Genomic DNA, 8356 nt, shown 5'->3' with positions numbered 1-8356 from the left:
TCCTCTGTCCCTGTTATCATCATGTGCTCTCCGATCTTCTCCATCTCCATTTCTAGGGTTCACATTCTCTGTCAGCAATCGTTTAATATCTTCCATGGCCTGCGCCACCTTCGTATCCATCGATTGTTGCAATTCTGTCACAGAACTAACAACTCCTTCCATAGAACCCTTCAATAGATCAACCTCCCGTCGTAATTCTTGCATACGAGTGTTGTGATCCCCCATTATTGCAGGTCAGAGGATTTCTGCGCTCTGATACCAATGATACAAACAGAATTAAGATGAGTAAGCCTAAAGGGAAAAGTATTGAATTACCCTTGAATAGCTGTGCTCGGTTCCCTTCAAAGAAAGAGAAAACTGAAAGAAGAGAGAGAAGAGAGAATTTTCTTATTGATCTCCAAAATGATACCCATTACAATGAAAGATCAACTATATGTAGCTGGACTATTTCCGAGAGTAACTAACTCTTCTAACAACATTTCCTAATGGTTTCAGTTTCACACCCATGCTTAGTCACGTAACTGCTTCACTTAGCTAAAATACAAGCATATACAAATTGGAATTAATGAAATGAACTAATTGGCATGTAACAGTTTTACCCAATATCTAGTGAGTTCTTGCTTCCAATTTTACTTCTACAAATGTCTAGTACTTCACACTTCCAATTAAGTTAAATTATGTTTTTTCTAATTTGCAGCTTTTTGACCGATTCTTTTTTTGTTTCTTTTCCTCTTTTGATACAAGATCCAAAGCTTTTGGACTAGAAAATGGTATGATTTTGTTTGGGGATGCTATGGTTATTTGGAGAAGCACAAAGCTAAAGTAGATATATTCTTTGATATGCAGTCTTAATTGGGAGTAACGACGAAGATGTAATCAAACGAAGACCCGCACAACAGACAAAGAAGGAGGTGAATATAAATCATAGATCCACTAAATTCTCTGTGTTTATAGATTTTCGTGTGTTCTTCTGTTTCCTCTGCTACATTCTCTTCAAATTGGTCAAAAATTGATTTTGACTTTGTTTCATTTGCTATGCTTTTTGTTCTTCTCTGTTCTTTCACGCTACATTTGAGCTTGAAAATACGAGGCTTATATTCCATAGAGTTCAACGTAAATTGAGCTTTAGATAAGCCTCAGTTTTGTGTGTGTGAGGGTGGCAGGTTGGTGGTAATGACTGTTGGAATCCGAAATTACGGGAGGATGATGATGCTTGAAGCTTTTGATTAGATAAAAGGCTCAAATCTTATTTGTTCGTAAGTTTATTTTTAATTTTTAATGGATTTCTTGCTAAAATTTACTTGAGAAACCTAGGATATGGTACGGCATATTGGTCTTCTAATTGATTTGAGAATGTGGCTCCTTTCAAAAGAAATCATAAACCATATGACGAATGGATTTTATGTTGATGTTTTATCGTCTATCTCCAACAACAACATACCTTGTGTAGTTTCATAACTGGTATTTGGGCAGAGTAGGATGTATGTAGACCTTATTCTTACCGGGGCTAAAGTGATTGTTTTCGATAGACTCTCAACTCAAAAGTGAAGTTTTTCAAGTAATCTCAAAGAGTAATGCCATGAGCAATGTGCTGTCAAAAAAAAGAAATTAATTTGAAAACGAAGAATCTATCAACTGCACAAATATAGATGCCTCACTCGCTAGGCTGTATCAACTACATGATTTCATCTTTAACTTCAGATATTGATCCTTGTTTAAGAAAAACTTACATGTTTAAGGCTTTAAAGTTCTTTGCTATTCCAAGATACTATTTAAAATGATATATTTCTTGCACCCATTTATGGTTGAGAGAATCCTAATGTGAGATGATGAATACTTGAAAACAAGGAAATTAAGATAATGAATAGTTAGTACATTACTATTAAGTATTACGAACAACTTAACATATAGGAAAAATGCAAAATCAGGAGTTCCTTTAGTTTTCGATTAGATAATTTTAGTTTTCAAAGTAAAATAGTAAATATTTTTTAATATGCATGTGTAATAATAGCCTATCATACTGACAATTGACCAATGTGTGTGGTACTAATAGCGCTAGACATGCTGATCGTTTTTCCTCTTTTGCTTTCACTCAATATCTCGTTTCAACTTTCACTTAAAGTAATGTTATGAGTGTCGATATTTTGTATATTGCATTTTATAACCCTGACTACAAAATGTAATAATTTCCTTTAGGTACATTCTTATAATCATACCGTCAGTGGATCATATCCTTTGTTTGGGTTTTGCACGTTCACTACATGGTGGCACCTTCAAGGTCATTTATCTCTATGTATCTCTTTCTCTTTACTCAAGTAAGTCATCTTATTCAATGATGGTTTGGTCTATTTTTTCTTAATTCTGGATAGGAAATTTTTTTAGTAGTAGGGAAGTCTAGTAACTCATAGAACTATCATTTTCTTTTTAAACAAGAGACTCTTTTTGGGACAAACAAAAAAGGAAAGTAAGAAGTGTAAATTGTAACCAATGAAGTACCATTCTGATGAGGAAAATACTGGAAAGTTCAAAGTGCTCAAAAGTTCAATCAACTTTCTAGTTTTTATTTTTTCTTCTCTTTTATATTTCTATTTACTGCTTAATTTGATTATGATTTTCATACTTAGTAGGCGAAAGGTTTCGTGTATTTTCTACTTGTTTAGTAAATGGTAATACTCCTATACAACAACTCTTATGCTTGCTTTAGCTGATATGATATATAATATTAGGATCATAGTTTAGTGAATCATAAGTCTAGATATGATTGAGATTAATTAATATATTTATTGATTTTTTTTCACATGCCAACCATGTGTATATGCTTGGGAATCTAAGACTTGGATATGCAAGAGAATGTTACTGTTAGAGTTCTTAGTGATAAAATATCACATGTTTAGACTTGGTTGTTGCTTTAATTTGAGATATCTTTTTATCCATGATAATATTCAATACTCTCTTTATCATATTCTTTTGGGTTCATTCATTAGAGAATTGTTATTGTTAAAGTTGATATTACTCCATAGAGTTGTCTTGGAGATGTCTTACTTTGTGAAGGTAAATCCAATTAGTACATTACCAGATGATGTGGTTTAGTCAGCATCTTAAGGACAATAACAGATCAAATTGAATGTCTATCTTTTTTTTTGGTTAAAATGGTTTGGCTCAAGGCCAATTTATTCAAAACAAATTATATACAAGCTATAGCTAAAAGCCCGACCAAGAACAGGTCAGGACTATCTTAACAGGAAATAAGCAAAAGGAAACAAAAGATAAAAGACAACAAATGAAAACACTAAAGAAGTAACTAAAAGGAAAGTGAAAAGCCTATGGATGAACTCTCTGTAACATTCGACCCCAGAGATTCACCCCTAAACTTGGACCTTAAGCTCATCTAAATTGTTGCTGCTCTGCTGGAAATCAACCAGATTGACCTCTGAAGGTACGAGCTGAGGGAGGTAAGTAGCATTCTTGGAGCCTAATCAATTTCTTACGGGATAAAATCGGTTTTTCTTCAGCTCCTGCTTATTGATGACATTTCTATCTCAAGTTTTGGGTGATGCCACTATGAGACACCTACAATATTTCACCAGGAGAAATGACATCTTACCCAAAAGAATCCTTTCTCAAACTTGAGGAGAAGTGATTTAAGATGAAACTGAAGTTTAAGATGACTGATAGTCCTTAACTATTGACGTAGGTTGTATTAGGAGTGACTCGTTTGTGATTTTCATTGTTTTTCTTCTAGAAGAATGAACCTCCAAGGAGATTGATACCACATACTAGAACAATTACAATAGAAGCCACAAACAAACTCTCCAAATGGAATTACGGTAAAATCATATATTTGTACTTCTTGCTGTGTTTTTGGGAATGCTTTACTGTTTGGACCTGTGGCTTACTGAATTGTTGTTAATCAGTCCTAGACCTTGTCTTGGAAATAGTCATTTAATTTGGTTCCCTTTCTCTTACCGCCTTGAATCGTATACTTGGATTTTGTTGTTTATGTGTGTTAATTAATTATCTTTTTAGCTTCTGATGGGAGTTCCTAAAAATTATTGTATTGAATAGTACAATAAAACACCCCCACCTCCTCTCCTCCCTTGTCCCTACATTTATTTCACTTCTCATTTGTGTTCCAATTTTGTAAGATCTACCAATTTTCTCTTCATTTGTGCATATTTTCTTCAAATCTCAGTTCCAAAATGCGTGAAATCCTTCATATTTAAGGTGGACAATGTGGTAACCAAATTGGTGCCAAGTTCTGGGAAGTTTTTTGTGCCAAACACGACATTGATTCTACCGATCGTTACAGTGGTGATTCTGATCTCCACTTGAGAGAATTAATGTGTATTACAATGAGGTTACCAGTGGAAGATTTGTTCCTAGGGATGTTCTTATGGATTTGGAGCCTCACACCATGGACAATATTAGATCTGGTCCTTATGGACAGATCTTCCATCCTGATAACTTTGTTTTTGGACAATCTGGTGCTGGTAACAATTGGGCTAAGGTAAGTTACACCGAAGGTGCTAAATTCATTAATGTCGTTCTCGATATTGGTCGTAAGAAAGCCTAAAACTTTGACTGCCTTCAAGGTTTGTGTTTCTACCCGCATTTTCTTAAACATTTTGTTTTCATTTGGTGTTGTTGTTGTAGATCTGTGCATTTTGAGGATTTATTTACGTTCTATGTGTTTGATTTTCAGGATTTCAATTGTGCCATTCATTGGGTGGAGGAACAGGTTCTTGTATGGGAACACTTTTGATCTTAAAGATCAGAGAAGAATACCCGGACAGAATGATGCTTACCTTCTCCGTTTTCCCTTCACCTAAGGTTTTTAACATTGCTGTTGAGCCTTATAATGCTACCTTGTCCTTGCATCAACTGGTTGAAAATGCCGATGAGTGCATTGTTCTTGGTAATGAGGTTCTATACTACATCTTCTTCAGAACCCTAAAGCTCATCACCCTAAGTTGTAAGTCATTTCAGCATCTCGATTGCGTTTTTCTTTGCGTCATCTGTTTGATTGTTGTTAGCTGAGCATGTTTGATATTTCTTGTTAGTTTTTTATTTAGCACTTTGAAGTTATGAATCATCTGATATATTTCTTATATAAAAGCTTTGTTAGTTAAAGATCGGCTAACTGGTTCTCTTCTCTTAGAACACGTGACACCTAGAAATCCCCCCTTCTCTTCCACTTTTAGATCTTCTGAACCTCCATACTAATAGCCCATGGACTGTCCCAATCTTCATCAATCACCTTCTTGATGATTAGGGAGCTAGTCTCCATAATAAGAGGCATTAGCTGTTCTCTTATACAATAAGCCACTACTTCGTGAATTGTCAACGCTTCAACACCTAAACTAGTAGTATTGGCAATGACCCCTACCATTTCTAATGCAGAATGCCAGAGAGCAAGGATAAGGGTTCTCTCTAGACAAGCCATCAGTATTGAACTTAAATTTTCCTTGGGGAGGAAGATGTCACTAGACTAATGTGCACCTCGTTGGTTTGTAGATTTCCAACTTTTGTATCATAAGTGGCCAAATATTAGAGATCTTTGTTATCCATGGGAACCTCGCTCTAGCCAAGAGATAGAGGTTCTGATTTATGTCATTAATAACTCTGTTTCTTGATATTGAACCTTCTTGGAAAATTATATTTCTTTTCTTCCATAGATGCCATATAATGATGGCTGGGGCAGCCAGATATAGTGGCTTCAGTTAATTAGGAGAATAGTCAGCTTTCCACAATTGTATTGCAACTTGATTTAACTAAATAAATGGGCCCTTAAGCTGCTGCAGCAAAGTGTGTTCAGATGCTCTTAGCATAATCTCTTGTTAGGAACAAATGTAGCATAGTTTCCTGTTGATAGATCTCACAACACCTGCACCATTCTTGCTTAACAGATTCTTGCTTAACACATCGCCCAAGGAAAAAGACCTTGTGAGACCACTGATAAAATCCATCACACACCAAAAGTCCAAACTAGTGTGAAAGAGTTGACAGTACTCATCAACAAGAATTATACAACGCAAGACCGTGATCTGCTAGCAAGTTTGCTTTGAAGAACCCAAATAAGAGACTTATTATACTGCATATAGAATCAGAGGTGATAGAGTTCTTGAATATGAATTACCGGTGAAAGGTTAAGAAATGGAGAGCTATGTACATTCTGTCATTGGTATAAAAAGTTACATGAATGGAGGATAGTTCAACATTTTCATGAACTATATATGCAGCTTAGTCAATATTACATGAACTAGTGATGAAAGTAGAAGGAATGAAGCTCTATTGTGTGTAAGTTTGAAATCAGAACCCTCGTAACTAGTAGCCTCAAAACCACCAAAGTTTTTATCATCCAACTAAAGATATGTGAATCGAATCACCTGAAGTCAAACTCTGTTGCAACAAGTCCAAAAAGACACTAGTTATACATAATTTAAGGATTATATGCATAGATGTTAACAAACCCCATATACTGCCCTTCCTTGATCTTTCTAATCGTGCCATATAAAGACAAAATAGCTATACCATTCTTGCATAACACATCGCCCACTGATAATTTTATCTTTCATACCATCCACAAATAGAAAGATAATTTATAAGATAGACTAGTAACACACATTTTACTAAAAACCCATTGTTGCTCCTCTTTCTTGTTGAAGGATTAAGAATGATATTTTTCATTTGTTGAATTATGAGTAATTTTAAGTAGATTTATTTAGTGAATTAATTATTATCAAGATGTTGGGTCCTAGTCTTGAACTACATTAAGTAGTTTTATTGCAGCAAATGCTTGGTAAGCTTCTAGAATTTTTTACTTGTATAGTAGACTTCGTATAGAATTAAGGCTTTGAAAGTTGATATTTGTTTGAATTCTTTAGTTGAATACCTCTGAACTAGTAGTCGTTATTGGGCCTGACAAAAGATCTACAATAAATAAATGGACGAAATAGTGTTAATGTAGTAGGTGAGGTTTTGTTAATATGAACTCCAACATGATGCATGACTCTTTATAAATCTAGGCAATGCATGCAACATTGTCTGTAATCATTTTATTTTGTCCAATTATCGGGGATTAGTTAACTTGTACATTAAATGGTCATATGTTCTAATACTTTACATGTTAGATGTTGAGTTAATACAGTTCTCAATTATTAGCATTTTGATAATTCATGTGTAGTAGGTTGTGCGAGGATAATGATATGTCCATTGCTCTCCAAAATTTTAAAAAAGTTCTTGCCAGGTACATAGTCTTGCTCACCCAAGATGACCTTCATATTAGTATGCTTGCATTTTTATTTAGTGCTTATAAAATTGATCATTACAACATATTGAATACATAGATTGTGTTACAGATTCTATCTTTTTTACCTCAATCTGAAAACACTTTAAATTAAATCATAATTTTGTTCTCTTTTTTTTCCCCACATGTATAAGTGGTGAGAATTGAATCAAGACTACTTGAAGGCTAAATGTCGCCACATTTTTTGTACTTGGGAAGAAATCTCCACGTATTTGTCTTAGTTAGGGAGTAATATTTAGTAATCAAGTATTGGACATATTTACTTTTATTAAGGAGCTTGAAATGAGATATTATCTAGTATAGTTTTAGTTGATCTTTACTGTATGATCATGGGTGTTTTATTATTCTATTTTCAATTTATGCAATTTTAAATTCAAATATAATATCAATATGAAATAATTAAATGTCATCAAATGTTTTTAATTAGTGGCAAAAGATTTTAACCTTTTGCGATTACTATATCAAACTTTTCAAGACATTTTCATCACAAATTAAATTAGTTTGTCATAAATTGAACACATTTAGTGACAATATATTTGTTCTAGTACCCTCCTTATCGAATATGAATTAATTTTATATTTTATGACAATTGTAATTATTACTAATAATATGACGATTTATAGTGACAATTTTATGTTGTCAATAAAAATCATACTTTTAGTGACAAGATGATATATTTAACTATAAAATTGTTATTCTTCATTAGAGTGATAAATTTGTCACTAATTTATACATTTAAGGACGAAATACTTTTTTGTATATAAAAGGTAGTCATTAGTGACGAATTTTCTTTTGTTCTACTACGAAATACATAGAACTTTAGAGACAATTGGTATCGTCACTAATTGAACTAAATAATTAGTGACCAAATAGTTTTGTCAGTGTTAATAACGTTTTTAGTGACAAAATTATACTATCAACTACAGAAAACACACTTTTTATGACAATCAAATTCGTCACAAATGCATAGCATTTGTGACGATTTTTTTGTTTTGTAGTTAATGGAACTTCTTTAGAGACGAAGCACTAAATCGTCTTTATATACATTTA

The 8356-nt window shown here is 33.5% G+C and overlaps 1 long non-coding RNA gene across 7 annotated transcripts; it reads left to right on the top strand.

Moving 5' to 3' along the window:
• Positions 1-615: 615 nt before the first annotated feature.
• LOC102592760 (uncharacterized) lies at positions 616-7686 on the top strand. Of its 7 annotated transcripts, none has more exons than XR_001473046.1 (5): positions 616-770; positions 847-911; positions 2197-2315; positions 3746-4972; positions 5401-5796. It is a non-coding gene; the product is annotated as an uncharacterized lncRNA (long non-coding RNA). The 7 variants fall into 7 exon arrangements; XR_001473051.1 differs by having other exon boundaries at positions 616-911; positions 3746-3827; positions 4193-4972; XR_001473049.1 differs by lacking the exon at positions 5401-5796 and adding an exon at positions 7441-7686 and having other exon boundaries at positions 616-911.
• The last annotated feature ends 670 nt before the right edge of the window (positions 7687-8356 follow it).

The sequence above is a fragment of the Solanum tuberosum genome, unplaced genomic scaffold (genome assembly GCF_000226075.1).
Source record: "Solanum tuberosum cultivar DM 1-3 516 R44 unplaced genomic scaffold, SolTub_3.0 scf00049, whole genome shotgun sequence".
Lineage (NCBI taxonomy): Eukaryota > Viridiplantae > Streptophyta > Magnoliopsida > Solanales > Solanaceae > Solanum > Solanum tuberosum.
The sequence above is the reverse complement of the archived record's forward strand: the minus strand, read 5'-3'. Positions and strand labels throughout refer to the sequence as shown.